This window comes from Miscanthus floridulus, chromosome 4 (assembly GCF_019320115.1).
Source record: "Miscanthus floridulus cultivar M001 chromosome 4, ASM1932011v1, whole genome shotgun sequence".
In the NCBI taxonomy this organism is placed as follows: Eukaryota; Viridiplantae; Streptophyta; class Magnoliopsida; order Poales; family Poaceae; genus Miscanthus; species Miscanthus floridulus.
This window is the reverse complement of record NC_089583.1, coordinates 18435524-18458721: the sequence shown is the minus strand read 5'-3', so window position 1 is coordinate 18458721 and position 23198 is coordinate 18435524. Positions and strand designations below refer to the sequence as shown.

Sequence of the window (23198 nt, the reverse complement as noted above, 5' to 3'; positions counted from 1 at the left end):
AGTGGTGTGATGATTTTGATGCCTTGGTCTACAAAATTGATCATGGTTATGTGCTCTGTTCGCTTGGTTGATAAGTCATGGCTGAAAGTATTGTTAGCTGATTTGTTGTGAGAGAAAAATATTGTTCGTTGGCTGAAAAAAAATATAGCTTATAAGCCAAGCAAACGGGGTGATGATTATAATTTTTATAGAGTAGACTTCACTACTCAAATGAATGCTGACGTGGTTGGAGAAGGTTTTCACCGTGGCCATGGTATTGTCAAAATGTGTCGTGGTATACCGTTAGCAGGGGCATGTATGATTTCGGCATTGGCAAAGGAGCGAGAGCGTCAAGAACAGCAAGGGCTATGTGTACTAGGTACACGCGATGTGCAAGACAGGATTGAGGAACAAGTTACCAGAAATGGAATTCAGAACACTCCAGGGTTTGAACCATTGGTAGAGAGCTTGGACCTTGGCTATAACCATCTTCCTCATCATATGCTGAAGACTTGCTTGTTGTACTGCAGCATATACCCCGAGGGTCACTATTTTAAAAGGGATGATTTGGTCAGACGATGGACCGCTGAAGGTTTCGTTTGTAAGGAGGCAGCAGAAGATTACTTCGATGAGCTTGTCAGCAGGGGATGGTTTCAAGAATTCCCGAGTTATGGTAATAAATTGCAACCCATGATGCGAAATTACCTTAGATGGAAGTTGCGAGAAGACAATTTCATCACTTGCACTTCTGATGGTGTTCCATCCTCTCCAGTTGGCCGGCTATGTATTGACTACTGGCCGAGCAGTGATGCAGTGGATCCCATGTCAGGAATCGATTGGCATCATATCCGGTCCCTTGTCGTTTTTAAAGATGCCGAGAAGGTACCCTACAAGCATCTGCAACAGCTGCGAGTGTTGGATGTTCAACGTGTGGAACCCGATTATGTGTGGGATGCTCCGTCTGACGTTCTTGAGAATCAACATTTGAAGGATATGTGTGGGCTGCTCCGTCTCAGGCACCTGTTACTAGTGCCAGGCGTCCTTGAACGGGAGGCGTTTTATGTTATATCTTCATGTGGTGGGGATTACTGAGATCCCAGGGATTGCTGAGATGCCAGCAGAGATAGCAAGGCTGCAATATCTGGAGACTTTGCAAGTGCATGGAACAAAGATCAGAAGATTACCTGCTGAGATTGGGGACCTAAAGCAATTGAAGACTCCGGACGTGAGTTGTTGGAACACACAGCTGCCTAGGAGATTGGGAACCTGCAGCATATAGAGACTCTGCGCATCCGTGGAGCAAACATCAGAGAGGAGGCCTGGGAGATCATCGGGACACTGAAGAAACTCAAGACTCTGGACGTGGGTGACAGCAAGGAGCTCTCAGGGATACCTAGGGACATTGGAGAACTGCAGCAGCTGAAGAATCTGTGCGTGAGTTCGAACCCACGGATCACAGAGCTGCCCAAGGAGATTGGTAACCTGCAGCATTTGAAGACTTCGGACTTGAGTGGAACAGGGATCACAGAGCTTCCCCGTGAGATAGGGAATCTCCAGCACTTGGAGGCTCTGAATTTGGCTGGACTTCATACAATCACAAAGCTGCCTCGGGGTATTGAGAAGCTGCAGCATTTGGAGAGACTAAATCTGTCGGGGACGAGTGTGACGAAGATGCCTAGGGAAATCTGGGGACTGAAGAAACTGAAGAATCTAAATGTGAATATAGGCGGCGCACCACCCTTTGAAGCTGGACGGCTATCAAAACTGGAGAGATTGCCCAAGTACGTCCACAAAGCATGGAAGAATAGTGACCTGGTGTCATCGCTGGCAGGGGAGATCCTGTCGTTTGAACGTTTTACTGTTGATGGTGGACTAACCGTCGGCACGAAGCACATGCACATTCCACAGTGGATCAAAGAGCACTTCAACAATATTGGCACCTTGGACATCAGGATCTGCAAATTAGAGGAGCAGGATCTCAAGATTCTACGGGAGATGCCCAACCTTTCGAACCTGATGCTAAGGTTCGAAGGTGTCCCCAGAAAGCCGATAGCCATTAACAGTGGAGGGTTCGCAAAGCTCCAGTACCTCACTATTGACAGCCGAGTGCCACGGGTTACTTTCCAGAAAGGAGCTATGCCGAGCCTAGAGTGGCTTGTGTTCGAGTTCCAGTTCTACGGTGGCCCACCAAATACAGACCACCCTATATGAGGGTATCAAGCACCTCGTGAACCTCCATAATGTCGACTTCCGATGCAACGGATGGTATCGACGAGACAGCCCGTGCATCAGCGCCACAATCGACGTCGTGATAAAAGAAGCCTGGGAGCATCCCAAGAGGATTAGACTTGAAGTGTCAGTCAGGGGCCAGGAGATGGTGGTTTTCCAGAGGCCAGGAATTGCAGAGAGTTCTGAAGGTAGCAATGAGGCTAGCAGCAGTGGGGCGATCGAGATCGAGGAGATCCAAGCTTAATTCATCACATCTTGCCTCAGTATTGCCTAAATATACAAAGGTAACCTGTCTGGCACGTGTAAAGCAGGACCGTAGCGTTTTACTAACAGAATGCTAAACTAATAGCCCCTTCTTTTCCTTCCTTTCTTACTGTGGCAGGTCATTGAACATTAGTACAAGCTGAACCTTCGACTACGCAGACCAGTGTTTCAGACTTCCACGTTAATTTGCTTGCTACAGAATTTTGTTTCCCAAAGGCATCCACATCATCGCTTTCACTACACAAGATGGGAACCTCATTCTCCATCTTCAGGAAAATGCATGCTAAGCTTTTCTATGTCATGTGCTAATTAATATTTATTATTACAACCAGTTTATTGTTTGTTTGTCTACAAAATGGAACATATTGTGGTGTGTTTCGTGGAGTGGTTTGCCAAACCTATGTTGTTCACTCAGTTCTGAGTCTTCAATTTGTTGTAATAAAGATTTGTATGAACTCTGAAGCAGAATCTATCATCTCGTGTCATATATTCTGATATATCTCGCATAGCTGTGCTACATTGTTTCTGATCCTTTTATCTATGAATTGGGCAAAAGCTGGAAAAGTTTCAAAGACTAGGCAGAGTGAGAAATTCTGTTCTCAGAATGCCATACGCCTCCTCAAGTCCTCATACGGTAAGCAATGTATAATGCAAGTCATGATTGAATAGGATCTTGCTTTTAAAATATTATTGCATTGCTATCAGTTTAATAATCCAAAAATTAGTGGAGATCATAGGTTTATATTCTACTCCCTCAGTCCTGAAATATAGTGTATTCTGGCATTTGAAATTTATCCTCAAATATAGTGCATTCGGAGAACAAGAAGATAATGTTTACTTAAATAAAATATGTGATTATTTTACATAAGTAATTATGTACTTATCATATTTTTGTATAAAGAGACTAAGAGTTCACCTTTTAATCATGCGAAAAAGAATCAGATTTCAATACATTAGGAAGGTAAGTAAGGGATACATACATCTATTGCATTTTTCCTTATTTTATCTGAAAATGGCCAAAATTCATTATATTTGAGGACGGAGTGAGTACTTCTATTGAATATATATGAGATATATATACCCCCAACTGGCCAAGACGACCGGGGATGTAGGTTGCCATATTTGTGAGGGAAAATCGCACAGGCAAATACCACAAAACCAGCACGGCGACATTTTTATTCCTGCTCTTATTGTGGGCTTACACATGACACTCGATCTACAGACCTGGGGCTTTTACAATATTCTTTAACCTTTACACAGCAGAATGGGCAGCGCTCATATCTAAATCACTACCGGATACAGGAGCTTTGCCGAGTGCCAAGGGCACTCGGCACAGCCCAAAAACACTCGGCAAAGCATTTGCCGAGTGTTACACTCGGCAAACGACACTCGGCGTAGGTTTTAACGGCAAAGATTGTTTTGCCGAGTGTCAATCGTCGGGCACTCGGCAAAGACTATACCGAGTCCCCAAAAAACACTCGGCAAACAATTTTCGGAAAAAAATAAAAAAAACAAGTCGCCGGTAGCACCACCACGCCGCCGCCGCCGCCACCACCACCACCACCACCACCACCAAAGCCGACCGGGAGAAGAAGAAGGAGAGGGGAGGGCCCGCCACCAGATCCGGGAGAGGGAGGGCCGGATCCAGCCGGGTGAAGAAGAAGGGGAGGGGAGGGGCGCCCGCGGGGGAAGAAGAAGGGGGAGGGGAGGGGCGCCGGCGGGGGAAGAAGGGAGGGGAGGGGCGCCCGCCGGGGAAGAAGAAGGGGGAGGGGAGGGGCGTCCGCTGGATCCGCCGCTGCCGAGGCCTCGTCCGCACCTGCGCCACTGGATCCGCCGCCATCGAGGCTGCGCCCGCATGGAGAGCAGAGATGGAGAGGGGCCGTCGAGCCCGCCTGCTCCGCTCAGGCCCCACCACCGCCGCCGGCCTTCTCGGGCACATCGTAGCCGGATCCAGCTCCTCCGAGCGCCACCGCCGCCGGGGGAGGCCTCCCTAAGCGCCGTTGTAGCCGGATCTAGCTCCAACGCGCACCCCGCCGCTGGATCTGGCTCCTCCGCTCACCCCGCCACCGGATCCAGTTGGCGCGCCGCTGCATGAGGAAGAGGGGGTGTGCCGCCGCATGGGGGAGAGGGAGGGGCTGCGCTGGGGCCGGTTAATTAAGTACGATTTCGTTCTTTGCCGAGTGTCGTAGATCTGTGCACTCAGCAAAGTTTTTTTTTCATTTTTTTTCTTCTCCTTCTTTACCGGAAAAAAGATTTTATTTCTTTGCGGAGTGCAAAAAAGAAAACACTCGGCAAACCCCCTCTTTGCCGAGTGTTTTTTTTTACACTTGGCAAACCCTCTCTTTGCCGAGTGTTTTTAGCGCAGCACTCGGCAAAGAACTTGTTAATTGGATGTTTTGAATGTGCATGCATGGTGTCCGACAAAAGAGCGATCAAGCACACTAGTATCATGGCCATGCATGGAGTGCTGCCGAGCCTACCAATGACCTGAACAACTGGTGGCCATGCATGGGTCTACGTCCAGAGGAGTGAAGCTTTGGAGAGTAGAGTGAGGGGTCCATGACGTCTCACTTCTGAGAGGTGGGCATGGAGAGGGAGACTCGCTGCCCGGCGACTCCTTCCACTGCTGCGTGATCGTCTTGATCTGGGTGAAGAACTGCAAGCCAGCCTTGCCTGATATCCCATGCCATCGTGTTAGTTACTCACAAATAGAACTTCTTTGCGATTATGTGAGTGCCATTGTGATTATTGGGGAAGGATCAAGTGGTGTTAAGCTGAGAAGGGGTAGAAATTCAAATCTCCTGAAAATAAAGCTTTGCTTCCCGTGAAGGAGAAGAATGGCAGGGGAACTGGAATCGGCACGTTGATGCCCACCTGCAAATGAAACCATAAAAACGTTTTGAATAATAATGCATGCTGCAAGAGTCACTTCATTTCTTCTGGTTCCTAGTTTTATCAAATTCAGAATGGAACCATTTCTTTCTTTTCTTTTCTTTTTTAAGTAGCATATGCAATGCAATCTGGTGATAATCTTTTGAAAATGACACATACTATACCTGGCCAGCTTCAATGTCTGTTTGAAATTTCCTGGCGGGGACACCAGATGTTGTAAATATGGAAGCCCCATTGCCATACCTGCAGACAGGGACAAATAAATATAATTTATACTAGATTGCAAGGAATGTTTCAGATCTACAAGCATAGAGGAGAAAGATATTACTTGTTTCTGTTTATAATTTGGATGGCGTCATCTAGGCTCTCTGCCTGAAATTTTGAGAAAAGAAAAGGATCAGTAATGGCAGCACAGCAAAACCTATTGATGCTGAAAGTAAAGGAAAAAAGAAATTCAGGATACCTTCATTAAGAGAAGCACTGGACCAAATATTTCCTCCTGTTTCAATAAGTTAGCAAGGTTCAATCAATATACCTTCATCAAGATAAGTTCCCTTGATTTATTTTGAGAAGGACTTGCTAACTAACAGCAATATTTGACCTCCAATTTGTACAATCTTTCCAAGTTTGTTTTTGAGATTTGAGAAAATACTTAATTTGAGTAAGACTCTTCACACAGCTTACGAAGTATGCAGCAGCTACCACTGACATTGAGAAATATGAATAAATCTGATGAACTGTTCATTAATACATGCATATGTGCTTCCACCACCACAAAAGGATAATCCGCTTATGGGGATTTTGGGAAGCACTGGCTTGAAGGTGGAAACTAACACATGCAGTTTCAATACTGCACTATGCAAAGCATATGATTTGTGACCCATTGTGGGGTGCTGAGGAACATTAGTTCTCCAGTCATAATCAGGGATTATGTTAAATGGCGCATCAGCATTATACAATTCAGAATGTGCATTTTCACAATGAATAATGGCTCCCAATAATGGTTGTGTCAACTGTCGAACATATTCAAGGTTTGCACTTCAATTTGGAACCAATTAACCTACAGTGCACTCCATATTTTAATTCTTCAAAGATACGGATAGCAGATCCTACAAATAGTTCTGCTTCTCCACGACCCTAAATCCTACAACTCAGATGCGAAGTTAAATTTCATAACCAATTTCTGAAAACTACCTTGTAACACTCCATATCACTTTTAACATCAGCCAGAATGGTTGGACCAACAAAATTTCCATCTTCATATTGAGGAACCGGCATATTACAGATATTTCAGGTTAACAAGATGTAGTACAACTGCAAGCACGCTATAAACAACTGGATTATTGAAATTACCACAATCTTTCTTCCATCAAGCAATATACGAGCACCGCTGTCAACACCACTTTGGACTAAGTTACAGATACGATCCTTTGCCTGATTTTAGTGAATGTTAGCAGAAAAGAAACAGTGAAAACCCAAAAGCCCTTGATTACGAAGCTAGAAACTTCATGGGTAGTGAAGTAAGACTGCAAGATAAGAGATCCCCACAACAAACAGAAAGTTCATTTTGATCAGCAACCTAGTAACTGCGATAATGGTATGAATCCCAAGCTGATAATAGTTTTACAGCCAAACACAAAAGCTAAGTATACTTCGGTCATTCATAAATACTAACAAGACTGGATAACTCGCATATGATTATATGCCAAAAGAACATTCTATTATCCTGAATCATGACTAAGTTGAGGCCAAGATCAACTTCGATACTTGGTGCTTAAGTACTAAGCAAAGTTCACACTATGATAAAGTAATAATATGAAGGACCGGAAACGGCGACCAGAGGGGGGGGGGGGGGGGGGTGAATGGGAGCCGTAAAATTTCTCGCGAAATATTTGGCCGCTGTCCCAATAATCACCACCAAACACGCAAATCAAATACTGTGATGTCCACGACCCAACTAGTGGATGGATGTTCCTTAGGAACACAACGAGGCACCACGAAACCAACGGATCAAACGGGACACGAAACGGAGATCAATCGACCACTCTAGGAATAAAACAGTGAACGCACATAGGCTAAAAATTCAGACTATCAGTGAAAGAAATCGGACCAGCCAGCTACGATTGGATCAACCTACTGCCCCTGGAGTCCGAGAGATAAAACTGAATTGATATCTATGCAAACCGTGAGTAGTAATTCAAGCTGAATGAATTTAGATTAGTACTCTAATGATGAGTCATAAATGCTTGGAATGACTACTCACAAAAGCAAACTGCTATGCTGGACAGAAGATGCAACCTGTAGGCAATATGCAGTAGAAAAAAAATTGCAGCGCTGTTGCTGCTCTTGGGTTGTGCGTGCAGGGTTCTGGATGAGCACGGATCGGTGCTAAGTGGCAGCTCACTGTGCAGTGGCGAGCACCCTGCTTGGCCCCAAGGGTGAGCACCTGACGGTGCAAGAATGGACCTGCGTACACGGCACAGCACAGAGAAGGGACGAACACTAGAGCGAGCAGCTTCCTGTGGAGAACGACAGACGGACAACCGGCACAGCAAGGCTTAGAGATGAACGCCGCTCGGTTGAGCACGCTCGGCGCTTGAGCGCACGGCGCTGGTAGCGTTGCCGCTGCTTGGCCTGCTCCTATGCTCGGCTTCCAGGAGATGAACAGAATAGCCACAAACAGAAGACCGAGCGAGCAACCAGAGAAGGGGCGCTGACCACGAAATCGAAGAAAACTCGACCAAATCAGAACGAGTGGTTCCCAAACTTTGTACAGGTGAAATTGAACTAGCTACGAACAAATCCCCAAAGAATCATCGCTTGGGACCAACCCAAACTCCGGGAATATCAGATCGCGGCCGTGAACGAAAATGGAGAAAAATAGCACAACATGAACACGAAAAATCACAGTCAAAATACATGAATCCCAGAGGGCACGAGGAGGATTCGGGCCTCCATTCCCATACCAAAAATCCCAGAAAACAATCACGAATTTTTTAGTACATGGACCTCTCTCTCAAGTGCAAAGGGAAGAAGAAAACCTAGCCTAAAAGGAAAAACAAAAAATGGAGAGAGGTAAGGGAGATGGGGGCTCCCTCATCCTATTTAACAGGGCTATTACACATTCCCAGTTTTGCCCCAGGATATAAATGAGTTGAACCGCTAAGCCCAAGAGCGTTGTTGTCCAACCCTGGTATAATCTAGATCCGATGGCCACCGCGCCTACTCACCGGTAGCTTCGCCTCGACGCGAACTCCCCGATGCCGCCACGTGTCGTTCGTCCCTCCTCGGAACCTCCGCCCGGGGTTTGAGGCCCTAAACCCATAAACCGTCCATCCGATGGTTTTGAGACCCAAACCATCAAGCCGTCCGCAGGGTAGCGTACTCCATACGCGTCCCCCGCCATCCTGACGCGTGTCACCGCCATCCTCGACCGGTCAGGCCCGCCAAGTCCTCCTGAGCCTCGCTCGACTCACGCGTCCGCCGTCTTGACCCGGTCAACACCATCACTCCATGTCTTCTTGCACTTGTCGATGTCCCAAGTGTCAGCCACCGCGGCTAGTCACCCTGGCCTCTGGGTCCCTCGGTCCAAGCCTCACGTCCGTCCTTCACCACTCCCGGTCTGTCGGCACGGCACGTCCTCCTTGACCTTCACCTCGCCGTCGACCACCTGCATCCGAGCTCCACACCTGCACAACACAAGCCAAAAGACATGTCGCACACATAGCTTTCGCCATGGTAGGCTTAGTCACCACTCAACCCACTTCGTGGATCACATTGACAATCACTCATCACAAAATGAACACACAAGGGTACTTGTCAACCTTGTGTTCGCAATCTCCCCCTTGATGAGTGCATTGTCAACACCAATACACGAACAGCTTGAGCAAAATAAAAAGAAGAAGAAGAAGAGAAAACAAAGAACTCACCCAAATGACCAAAAGCCAAAGAAAGGCCAAGAACCGGGTCATTTGAAAATGAGCAAAAACTTGGTCCCCAAAGACATGGGCAACGGCTCAACGCAACCAAGTAAAACAAAGCTAGCCCTCAAGAAGAGGCAACGGGCTCAACACCACTAGCAAAGCTCCTCAAATGCAACTCCCCTTGAACAAGTGCAATCTCTCTCAAATGAATGCATATCTCTCAACTTTAGGTGGAATTGGAAGTTTCTTCCCCTATTCTGAATATTTCTCCCCTTGTGTCCCCTTGTGGCATTGTGAGTGTGGAAACTTCTCCCCCTTGTTGACACATGCACTTATCAAGCTAGTGCCCAAGGATTGCAACTCCCCCTCAAAACAAGCTATGAATGCAGAAATGCACGAATGCAGAAGCTTCAAGATTATAGCAAGTAGATTGAAAGGATGCTCTAGTGGATGCTGTCATGTATATATAGCAACACATACAAGTGCTAGCAAATGCTCAAGGTGACCAAATGAGACGAAATATGGCATTTAAGCAAGTTTGATCAAGTTTGAGCAATTTTAAAAGAGGGTTCACCACCAAGGGAGCACATAGCAAAAATAGACAGGAGATCGACCTTGTGCTACACATGTATGCAAAGTGAACTACCCCAAACAAAGTTCACACATCATGTCATGAGGCAAACTTGTGGTTTGATCAAATTTTAGACACCAATTGAAATTTATCGGAGTTATGCAGCTTATTTCCAAAGTTTGTCAGACAAGTGTGTGCGGGAGGTTATCTGTGCCATCAAAACCTGACTTAGCGACCATGTCAAGCCTATGCCAAAGGCAATCAGAAGCTTAAGACAATGATCTCGGTATCCATTACAGAGCTCAAGTTCACCAATAAGTGCAATTTGGAGCTGTCTCGATACTCTGATATAGGATAGTACAGACCCATCCCGATCTTTTCAAATCACTTAGTTTGATTTTCAAGTTTTAGCACAAATTCAAGTTTCTCAAGCAAGTGTGTAACTCAAGGTATGAGCCGTAGCAACTAAGCATATATATGAAGCAAGAAAAAGATCTCGACACATTCTACACATGCTAGTGCCACAAGTAGTGGTGAACACATTTCATGTTTCAACAAGTTTTAATCAAGTTCACAGTTTGGAAAACAAGCTTAGCTCATAACATGTATCAATTGATCAAAAGGAGCCTAAGCCAAAAGCACATCATGTATATACATAACATCCCCAACAAGAGCATAGTGTCAATCTAGCTACTATAAGGATGAAGCTCAGGATGCAATATGTGATACATGATGATATGATATGCAAGAATGATATAAAAACAAAAACCAAGGCTAAACTTACAAAGAAAAGCAAAACTAGAATACAACAACCAAAGTTCCCCTCCTCTACAAAGGGAAACAAACTCCAAGCTCCCCTCGCAAGCGAGCAAACTGGGCTTGGTCAAGTGGTTTGGTGAAGATATCTGCGAGCTGGTTTTGGGTATCAATGTGGTGCAGATCGATATCACCTTTCTCATAGTGGTCACGCAAGAAGTGAAAGCGAACTTCTATGTGTTTTGTCTTTGAGTGAAGGACTGGGTTTTTGGCTACACTTATGGCACTGGTGCTGTCACAAAACAAAGGCACTCGCCTAAACTCTAACCCAAAGTCTCTCAGAGTAGCTATCATCCAAAGCAACTAGGAACAACAAGCAGCAGCAGCAACATACTCAGCTTCTGTGGTGGATTGGGCGACGCTAGACTGCTTGCGAGAAGACCAAGACACAAGAGAAGATCCAAGAAACTAACAAGTCCCCGAAGTGGACTTCCTCTCAACACGACAACCAGCATAATCCGCATCAGAATACCCACAAAGAGAAAGAGAGGAGGAGGCTGAAAACCAAAGACCAAACTCGGGTGTGAAACGAAGGTACCTGAGGATCCGCTTGATGGCTTGACGATGAGACGTGCGCGGCGAAGACTGAAAGCGCGCGCACAAGCAGACTGCGAACTGGATGTCCGGTCTCGTCGCCGTTAGGTACAGCAGGGACCCGATCATGCTTCGGTATTCCTTCTGGTCCACGGCTTCTCCCTCCTTGTCCTCATCCAGGGCCGTCGTGGTTGACATGGGCGTCGAAAGAGGCTTGGCCTCACCCATATCAAATTTCTTGAGCACGTCCTTGGTGTACTTGCCTTGGTGCACGAACGTCCCCTCACGAGTTTGCTTGATTTGCAGCCCAAGGAAGAAAGTCAATTCGCCCATCATGCTCATCTCAAATTCCCTGCTCATAGTATCTGAAAACTTGGCAACAAGAGCATGAGAAGAGCCACCAAAGATTATATCATCCACGTATATCTGAACCAAAAGGATGTCTGTGCCTTGCTTGAGGAGGAACAAAGTCTTATCTACGGAACCCATCCTAAAACCCTTATCAAGCAAGAAAGCTTTTAAACGCTCATACCAGGCTCTCGGGGCTTGTTTCAAACCATACAAGGCTTTGTGGAGTTTAAAAACATGGTTGGGGTACTTTGGATTTTCAAAGCCAGGGGGTTGCCTCACATAAACCTCTTCCTCTATGTACCCATTCAAGAAGGCACTCTTTACATCCATCTGATACAGCTTGAACCCTTTCGAAGCTGCAAAAGCTAAAAGAATCCTAATGGCTTCTAGACGGGCAACAGGAGCAAAGGTTTCTTCATAGTCTATTCCCTCTTTTTGGCAAAAACCCTGAGCCACTAATCTCGCCTTGTTTCTCACCACCACCCCATCCTCACTCTGCTTGTTCTTGTAAACCCACTTTGTACCTATGGGGTGGCACTCTGGTGGAGGTGGAACTAAAACCCACACTTGGTTCCGCTCAAAGTTCTCTAACTCCTCGTGCATAGCATTAACCCAATCGGCATTAGATAGTGCGTGTCCAATATCTCGAGGCTCAAAAGAAGCTACGAAAGCAGAATGAGCGAAATGGGAAATATGATAAGACTTGGAACGCGTTACCCTTTCGTCGATGTCGCCGATCATGGTCTGAGGAGGATGGCGTCGCTGGATATGTCGAGGTGCACCCAAAGACGAAGTCGCCTCCCCCTCATCCACAGCTGGGGCCTCCTCAGTCGATTGAGGAAGCGGCTCGCACGGACCCCATGAAGTAGAGGTGGAGGGCTCGGGGCCGTGAGCCGAAGTGGTCGAAGCTGGCTCGATCGGGGTAGCCAGGTTGAGATGGCTTGGGATCATCCCAATCGACAGTCATCGTCATCCTCAACGAAAATGCTGTCACCCATCTCTTCATCACCATGCACGTTCTTGAAGGACCGGAATAGAAGAGGGCATGGTTTCGTCGAAGGTGACTTCACAAGTCTCCACGACACGGTTAGTCTCAAGATTAAGCACACGGTACGCATGTGAATGAGAAGCGTAACCGAGAAATATACCGTCCGAAGATCTAGATTCAAACTTGTCAAGATTACCTTGCTTAAGAATGAAGCACCTGCAACCGAAGACTCGAAAATGACTCACCTTGGGTGGACGCCCAAACCGCAACTCGTAGGATGTCTTCTTTAAGAAAACACGAAGAAAAATGCGGTTTGAAACATGGCAGGCGGTGTTGATGGCTTCGGCCCAGTAACGCCTAGGAGTCCTATGCTCATCGAGCATCGTCCTGGCCATTTCAACCAAAGTCCGATTTTTGCGCTCAACAACACCATTCTGCTGAGGGACATAGGGCGAAGAAAACTGATGTTCAAGACCCAAGGAAGCACAGAAGGTGTCAAACTGAGAGTTTTTGAACTCAGTGCCATTGTCACTGCGGATAGCTCGTATGGCATTCTTTGGTAACTCAGTTTGCAACCTCAAGATCAAGTCACGAGCATGAGAAAACGCTTCGTCCTTGCCCTCCATGAAAAACACCCAAGAATAACGAGAAAAATCATCCACGATCACAAGAACGTACCACTTCCCTCCCTCTGACCGAACCCGAGCCGGACCAACAGTGTCCATATGGAGTAGCTCACCGGGTCTCGTGGTCATGACCTGAGTCACTGGAGGATGGGAAGCAGCCACCATCTTTCCATGGCGACAGGGATGGCATACCAGATCCTTCTCAAACTTAAGTTTGGGCAATCCTCGGATCATGTCAAGAGAACTCAACCTCACTAGGAGATCGAAGCTCAAGTGACCAAGTCTCCTATGCCACTTCCACAAATCAGAAGAAGATCCGGCAACCAAACAGCGAGAAGAACCGAAAGACTGAGAGAAATCAGCTCTGAAAACTCGGCCAAAAGGAACGATCTGACAAACTAGATGTCCCTGAGAATCGAGCACACGAGAAAGTCTAGTCTTAAAGCGCACCTCAAACCCATCTTGAAGGAGTTGCGAAACAGAGAGCAAATTGAAATGCAGGCTTGAAACCAAAGCAACGTCCTTCAAGATAAAAGACTCATTGACCCGAATGGTCCCACGAGACAGCACCTTACCTTTGCTATTGTCCCCAAATGTGATGTACTCCTTGTATTGCATGGGGTCGAGGCTGGAGAACCATTTGGAACTTCCGGTCATGTGGCGCGAACAGCCAGAATCAACAAGCCACGTGTTCTCCAGGCCTCCGCTCTGCATCAATAGAAAGACAGGGGGTGAGCAAATGGCACAACACTGGGGTTAGTGAAATGAGGAGAATACCAGTGTTGAGTCATTTGCCCTGGAAAAGTGTTAGGAAAAACACCATACATGCCATGTCCCATTGGAGAGAAGCGATCACCACGTGGGGAAAAACGTGGTCCGCTAGGAGTGTGGGACTGAAAGCCACCGTCGCGAGGTCCAGAGTCATATAGATCATGACTTGGGCCACGCCGGGCATGACCACCACAGTGGTCTCGCCACCTGAGGCCTAGCACCTTGAGGCATTGCACCTCTAGGCCTAACACTGTGCCTCTGAACAGGCGGTACATGTACGCCATGGGGAGGACGGTACATGTTCCAGTTGTTCAACTCGTACTCGCGCCGCTCATCTCTCTTCCTCCTAAAGCAAAACTCAGCCAAATGACCATCTCTATGGCAATAGTCACAGTGGTACCTCACCTCTCTCTTGGGTGGTGGTTGACTCACCCTCTTGTGGATGTGGTTCACTCTCTGAGGCTTTTTGGCTTTAGGAAGGGGTGCACTAGAGATGTTGGGTAGAGTATCGAGTGAGTTCCGAAAGTGGTTCGGTTTGGGAACCCAAACTTGCTTGGATGGTGGAGCTTTTGGTGGTTCTTCAAACACACCATCTTTGATCATAGGCTTGGTAGGCTCTGGTGGAGGGATTTTGATCAATTTGGGAGTGTTGGTGGGTTTCTCACTTGGGTTCAAACCACTATGTTCACCAACCTTGCCATAGACATGCTCACCCTTCCCACCTATAGCAAAGCCTACTCCTCGATGAGTCAGTTCCCCGCCTGAACTGGCTCACCATCATGCCCAACTGGGGCTCACTGCACGACACCCAGCTCAAGATGGACCGAAGTTGTGTGTTTTCTTCCTCGGTTCCCATCTTGTCGTGCCTGCAGGACTCAAGCTCCAACACCAAAGCTTCACATCGAACACATGTAGTGGTGGTGCTATCTGAGTTGGCCTTCTCAAACTCAGCAAGTTTGGCAACCTTCTCTGCCAACTCAGATTGCAAGCCTGAGCAGGACTTGCATGCACCGAGCAACCCAGAACGAGACTTCAGCTCATCACATTCATCAAGCAAAACAGCATACTTGGATTGCAAGTCAGAGAGGTTAGACATGTGTATAGCGCACTCATCGCACTCCTCCTCCTCTGACACCACTACACCACTCTTGGCAAGCTCCAACTCCTTCAAAGCAACCTCTAGCTGGTCCTTAAACTCTTTTCTCTCGCGGGCAGCACGCTTAAGCAACTTATCTTGACTCATCAATGTATCATTCATAGTATCAAGCTCAAGCATAAGTGAGTCAAGTGTGGGCGGTACCTCATTTTCGTCGTCGTCGACGTCCTTTTTGAGCTTTGCTCCACCGTCAACCGCCATAGTGCAAAACCCACCACGGTTTGCACCGGCGACAAAGCAGAGACCGTTGAGCTTGTCCTCGTGCTTCTTCTCGGACTCATCATCGGTCGAGGGAGAAGAAGAGTGATCATCGTCGGAGTCGTCGTCGAGGTCGCTGAGGGAGGCGAGGAAGGCGCGTTCTTGAGCTTTGGCCTTCCTGCGGTACGCCTTCTTGATCGCCTCCTTGTCGAAGCCGCCCTTGGCCTTGTGCTTGCCGGAGGTGTAGTCAGCGCTTATCCTTGCGCTTGCCGGAGTCGTACTTGTTGGTGAAGGGCTTCTTCTTGGGGCAGTGCGCGACAAAGTGGTCTGGATCTCCACATCCATAGCATCCCTCCTTCGGGCCACCACTGCGTCGGCGGTTCAAACGGTTGTTGTGAAACCGAGAGAACCGACTGATGACGAGTGCCAACTCATCATCCCCAAGAGACTCCAACTGCTCCTCTGTGACTGACATCAAGCACGACAACGAGAAAGAAGCTTGTGAAGGGTTAGTCAATGAACTTGAACCACTACCTGAGACCAAAGCCATGGTTGGTGCAGAAGGATTCTTGAGCTTGGCTTGGGTTTGGTAGTCGATCTCTGTGGACTTGAGCTTGCTGAAAAGCTCGTCGACGGTGAGGGTGTCGTAGTTGGCCGACTCGATGATCGCCGACACCTTCACATCCCATACCTTTCGATCAAGGGCATAGAGAAGCTTGAGCGCCCTCTCATGATCACTATAAGGTAGGTTGGCCTTGTTCGCTTTCATTTTGTTGACGATAGTCTGAAAGCGGGAAAACATGGCATCGATGGACTCGCCATCAAACTGAGAGAAGTTCTCGTACTCGCGCTTGTACGTCTCGTAGAGTCTGGTCTTGACCTGTGCGGTCCCCTCGTGATAGCTCTGAAGCCTCACCCAGATCTCTCGAGCTGTAGTACAATCGGAGACACGCTCGAACTCAGAAAGCGAAAGACTCGAGAAAAGCACACTGCGAGCTTTGCTATTTGCATTGTGCCGATCCTTGTGATCCTGGGTGGTACGGGCCGCAACAGGGAGCACAACGTAAGTAGCATCCTCGCAAATTTCCCAGACGAGCCAATCAATCCCCTGGAGATGCGCAGACATGCGGATCTTCCAATAAGGATAGTTGGACCCATCAAAGTGCGGTGGTTTGCCGGAACCACGCTCCATGTCGCCTTCGTGGATCACGGACCGATTAAGGTGGAATGATCCTTAACCGGCTCTGATACCAATTGAAGGACCGGAAACGGCGACCAGAGGGGGGGGTGAATGGGAGCCGTAAAATTTCTCGCGAAATATTTGGCCGCTGTCCCAATAATCACCACCAAACACGCAAATCAAATACTGTGATGTCCACGACCCAACTAGTGGATGGATGTTCCTTAGGAACACAACGAGACACCACGAAACCAACGGATCAAACGGGACACGAAACGGAGATCAATCGACCACTCTAGGAATAAAACAGTGAACGCACATAGGCTAAAAATTCAGACTATCAGTGAAAGAAATCGGACCAGCCAGCTACGATTGGATCAACCTACTGCCCCTGGAGTCCGAGAGATAAAACTGAATTGATATCTATGCAAACCGTGAGTAGTAATTCAAGCTGAATGAATTTAGATTAGTACTCTAATGATGAGTCATAAATGCTTGGAATGACTACTCACAAAAGCAAACTGCTATGCTGGACAGAAGATGCAACCTGTAGGCAATATGCAGTAGAAAAAAAATTGTGGCGCTGTTGCTGCTCTTGGGTTGTGCGTGCAGGGTTCTGGATGAGCACGGATCGGTGCTAAGTGGCAGCTCACTGTGCAGTGGCGAGCACCCTGCTTGGCCCCAAGGGCGAGCACCTGACGGTGCAAGAATGGACCTGCGTACACGGCACAGCACAGAGAAGGGACGAACACTAGAGCGAGCAGCTTCCTGTGGAGAACGACAGACGGACAACCGGCACAGCAAGGCTTAGAGATGAACGCCGCTCGGTTGAGCACGCTCGGCGCTTGAGCGCACGGCGCTGGTAGCGTTGCCGCTGCTTGGCCTGCTCCTGTGCTCGGCTTCCAGGAGATGAACAGAACAGCCACAAACAGAAGACCGAGCGAGCAACCAGAGAAGGGGCGCTGACCACGAAATCGAAGAAAACTCGACCAAATCAGAACGAGTGGTTCCCAAACTTTGCACAGGTGAAATTGAACTAGCTACGAACAAATCCCCAAAGAATCATCGCTTGGGACCAACCCAAACTCCGGGAATATCAGATCGCGGCCATGAACGAAAATGGAGAAAAATAGCACAACATGAACACGAAAAATCACAGTCAAAATACATGAATCCCAGAGGGCACGAGGAGGATTCGGGCCTCCATTCCCATACCAAAAATCCCAGAAAACAATCACGAATTTTTCAGTACATGGACCTCTCTCTCAAGTGCAAAGGGAAGAAGAAAACCTAGCCTAAAAGGAAAAACGAAAAATGAGAGAGGTAAGGGAGAGGGGGGCTCCCTCATCCTATTTAACAGGGCTATTACACATTCCCAGTTTTGCCCCTGGATATAAATGAGTTGAACCGCTAAGCCCAAGGGCGTTGTTGTCCAACCCGGTATAATCTAGATCCGACGGCCACCGCGCCTACTCACCGGTAGCTTCGCCTCGACGCGAACTCCCCGATGCCGCCACGTGTCGTTCAGTCCCTCCTCGGAACCTCCGCCCGGGTTTTGAGGCCCAAACCCGTAAACCAGTCCATCCGATGGTTTTGAGACCCAAACCATCAAGCCTTCCGCGGGTAGCGTACTCCATACGCGTCCCCCGCCATCTGACACGTGTCACCGCCGTCCTCGACCGGCCGGCCCGCCAAGTCCTCCTGAGCCTCGCTCGACTCACGCGTCCGCCGTCTTGACCCGGTCAACACCATCACTCCATGTCTTCTTGCACTTGTCGATGTCCCAAGTGTCAGCCACCGCGGCTAGTCACCCGGCCTCTGGGTCCCTCGGTCCAAGCCTCACGTCCGTCCTTCACCACTCCCTGGTCTGTCGGCACTGGCACGTCCTCCTTGACCTTCACCTCGCCGTCGACCACCGCATCCGAGCTCCACACCTGCACAACACAAGCCAAAAGACATGTCGCACACATAGCTTTCGCCATGGTAGGGTTAGTCACCAGCTCAACCCACTTCGTGGATCACATTGACAATCACTCATCACAAAACGAACACACAAGGGTACTTGTCAACCTTGTGTTTGCATAATATCACTCACTAATTCCCAAACCAATTAATTTTAATACAATAGGTCCATCTCAGTGTTAGCACTGATTACCACCTACCAGTAGAACTCTATTCAATATTCAGGTCATACAAATGAAGGGCATCAAGAACCCTATTTACACTTTTGCATACACTTTTTGACAATAAAAAACAGCCCCTGAACTTTACTCTGGCAAAAATAAAAGTCTTTGTGTCCCATCCAAGTTCAAAAGGTTCGATGAATATCATACTTGTGTGGATCTCCTTTTTACCAATAGTTGCTCATCAAGGTCCAAAGTTCAGATAGACCAATCATTTTCAGTTTGAGGAATGAGGATGCAATGTATTCTCCTCTTAATCTTTCAATAGTCAGATCATATAGGGGAAAACAGCTCTTGTATCTGGGGAAAAACAGGTAATTCTATGTAACTAACATTCACAGAGTTATTAACACTGTGTATCCACGAGTTGCATAATACAAATAACATAAATTGTGAGGCAGTACAAAACATGCATGTCTGCTGATCACTGGACCAAGGTCTGCATCATTAACCGTTCCTGAATTAACAACAAGGCCACCTGCACGTTTGACTAATTCATCCTTCCTAGGACAAACTTTGGTTAGTTCTGCTACCTCAGAAGACAATACAAGGAAAAAAAAATCATCTTAATAGGGTATACCATGATTCTGAGCCGCCAACAAAAACAGCAGTGCTCAATGCCATGCACCTTTGCCCTGCTGCACCAAACCCAATAGCAATAAGGGCATTTAATGTAGCATCTCTATCAGCATCAGGAAGGATAATTGCATGATTCTTTGCTCCCATATTGCACTATAAAGAAACAGAAACATATTCTGTGGATCATGCTACTTACAACAAGGTAGAAAATAAAAATAGTTCTGACTGAAAGTCAGCAGATATACAAACTCACCTGAACACGCTTGCCTGCTGCAGATGCTCTAGAATATATATGCATACCAGCCTGAGACAGAGAAATCACAAAGTATTGCTCAATTGAGAAAAGGAAGGGACTAGCTTTCAGCACTAGAAGCATCATTATTCCAATGTAGTATATGCTTGTAAGTCTAATGTAAAAAGTTCAACTAGAGTTTATAAATGCTTCTTTATAATATTGTGACAACACATTAGCATGTTGTTAACATAAATAACTGCGTAAATGCATAGCTCTTATTGGAATCTTGATAAATTCAAAATAAATAAATTATGTAAAGATCAAAATTGATTATATTTTGAAGCATTACGATAACATTGATTCAAAAGATTAGACATGTGAGACATGTTTTGAGCAGTCCAATGGTTTTTAGTGAGCATTAAAGATTAGTAACTTAATGACATACAAAGATGAAAAGGAAAAGGTTGAAGGATCATTTGTACATATTATGCAGAACAAAATATCCAACACATCATTGATGCAAAATCTGTACAACAAATAGAGAAATAGATAAGTCACTAGATTCACTTACTGTATTGGAACCAACAAAAGATACAGCCTTAATATCCTCATCATCACAAATATTGTTGACAACATCCTGCATTGGTGAAGTGCAATTAGAACCAAACAATCTAACAGGTATGAAGGTCAGCAGAATTAAATTCGCTAATAATTTTTTTTTTTGAAAAAGGAAAAAAATAATAAGATCAAACAATTCTACAGAGTACATTAGGCAGTGTTGCCCAAAAATTGGCAGTTGTCATGTCTCATGTGTACACTACCAACACCAGCAATACATGGCAACTGAGAACATATTATTGAAAATAGAAAGGTAACAAACTAATAAAGAATACCATACATTGGTACCATGAACAATGTTCAAAACACCCTTAGGCAAACCAGCTTCCATTGCTAGCTCTGCAAGCATCATAGCAGCCCCTGTAGTATAACATTTAAAAAACGGAGCATACCGTAAGATTTCGAGTCCAAATTAGTCAAACTTAAAGCAATTTGAAGGACTTTGTGTAGTATTTGCTACTTTGTAATGCGTCATCTTCAGCTCTTCATGAGTAATCAGTTTCCATTGTTCAAAAGAATTGCAGTGCAACCTATAATCTACATTTAACCCTTTTCATGAGCCAGTGTGGTAAGCAGCTCTCTGCTCCCAGAGAAATCATTTCCTTGCGATATCTTATAACACTTGTGCAAATATTGAATTTGGGTGCAACAGATACACACCGCATATTAAAATCAGTACTCATATTCATAGCCCTTACAGTTAAAAAAGAATATATGCATATGAGTACATTTTCCGTAATTAGATTTAAAGAAACATGCAACTTAGTTACTAACCTGCAATGGTAGCTAAGCAAGTAGGCATACAGCCATGTATATTTTCAAGTTTTAGTTCATAGATATCATGACGACAACAAATTTTGTCAAGAAACTGGATAAAGGTAAAAGGATCTGCCCAATGACTAGTTGGGCTTGGCGATGAGGGGTGCAGGGAATGCTTATGCTGCTTGCTATTTGTCTTAAATAAAGATCTGAACTAGTTGAATGTAAGATCATATTTTATTAAGTACTCCCTCCATTCTAAATTATAAGACGTTTTGGCTTTTCTAAATACGTTGCTTTTACAATGTACCTAGACATAGTGTATTTTTAAGTGCATAGCAAAAGCTACATATCTAGAAAAGTCAAACGTCTTATAATTTGGAATGAAGGGAGTAATATAATAGATAAATGTTGATGATAAAGTAAAAAATCACCTGGGTCCTTTTCCGATGGCATAAGGACAAAAGTATTGCCACATGTAACTGCTATGGGAAACATCTGCAGCCATTGGAGAGAAGAAACATTCAAAATGACCAAATCTATTCTCATATTAAACTAATCAAAGACATAACTGACCAAATCTGACGAACACATAGTATTTTTAAAAAAAATACTAACATTTATGTATCATTGCGTATTGCGTTGATTATAAAATATATTTTCATATTAAATTAATCAAAGACATAACTGTTGATTTTTTCCTATAAATTTGACTTGTCTAAAAACTAGAATTATATTCTTTTTAGTACGGAGGGAGCAATAAAATTCGAAAAAAAGAGTTGACAGTCTCGCGGAGAAGGGTTGTGGCTAGCCGTCAGTGGCACCGTCCATGTAGACGAAGAGGCGCTGACAACTAATGTAGTGTTTGGTTCCAGGGACGAAATGGTCCCAGGTGAGATATCCCACCTTGGCTTGGTGTTTGATTCAGAGTCAACCAGAGATAGAATCATCCCACTAATAAGATATATATATATATATATATATATATATATATATATATATATATATATATATATATATATATATATATATATATATATATAGAACTACTATCCTGTAGCTGGCTACAGAATAACTTATTCTGTAGCCACTTTGAATTACGATAATTACTATGTTATTTTACGAGATTATAGTAACTCCTTACTAAGTGGTTTAATATAACGTTATGGTAAATATCCCCATGTGTTATAGTAACCCAACTATCGTAAATATGTATTTATATTATGGTAAATTAGTATATAAAATTATAGTAAATGGAGGTGGCTACAAAATATACTCCTTCGATCCGGGCTCACCTCGGCCCTAGAAAGCTCACGGATGGGGTTATCTCAGGTGGGACGAGCATGGGCGCACGCGATTTGTGCCTGTTACTATTGGCAGATGGCGGCAGCGCAAGGGGCTACGGGCGGGCGGGGTCGCAAGCGCGAGGGGCTCCGTCCCAGACCCGCAGCGTGGGAGATGAGATGCGGACGAGACGAGGGAAGAAAGGAGGAAGAAAAAAATAAAAAAATTATGACATGTGGGTCCCATATGTCATAGTCAAATCCCACTTTCATATGTCCCCAAACCAAACGTATGACAGGGATGATCCCAGTCCCCTCAACCAAACACAAGATGAAGTCATCCTGTCCCTCAAAACTGGGTCAGAACTATCTCGTCCCAGCTGCCTCCTAACCAAATGCTACCTAAGATTTCCAGGCGGGTCTTACTAGAAAAAGACCAGATCATAGTAAGGGTTCAGTACCATTTCAATCAAACGGACTCGTCTATAACCACAGCAAGATCAGGCATTATCACTTCAATGGGCTAAAACTCTTTTTGACCTCAGCAAACACATGTTGCTACTTGCTACCTTCTACTTCAGCAAGCGTAAAAGATTTCTTACATTTTTGTTCACTATTGCGCTGTAGAAATTTGAAATGGACTTATTCTTCTGTGCTGTTGAGACCTATTTTCATGTTGACAATCTCGTACAAGGTTGAAAACACAAAAGTTGCCTAAAGCAAATTCATGCTGCCAACGGAATTTCAGCCGTACGATTTCCCTAACTAGGCATAATGAATCAGCCTATACTAGCGCAGGCAAAATGCTTGTCATATATAGGGATAGGAAAGCTATGGTCAGTCTGCACTCTGCAAGGAGAAGAAAGCAGTAGCATTTGGAGATGGATCGCCTGTTCTCCTCACAAGGGTCAGCTGTGTTGTTGTAGGCCCAAATTCTCATCACAAAGGGCAAAGGGGTGAACGGAACCGGGGATGGGATTATGGCCTAGACGAGGGCATTCCCGGTGGGTCGGGGAAAAGCCCAGCCCCGCTAGCCCATGAGAACCTTATAGACCTGGGCCAT

At 45.8% G+C, this 23198-nt stretch overlaps 2 pseudogenes; one reads left to right on the top strand and one right to left on the bottom strand.

Annotated features, from left to right (window-relative positions):
* The first annotated feature begins 210 nt into the window (after window positions 1-210).
* Window positions 211-2452, top strand: LOC136548160 (disease resistance protein Pikm1-TS-like; annotated as a pseudogene).
* Window positions 2453-4924: 2472 nt separating this feature from the next.
* On the bottom strand, window positions 4925-23198 carry LOC136548159 (methylmalonate-semialdehyde dehydrogenase [acylating], mitochondrial-like; annotated as a pseudogene).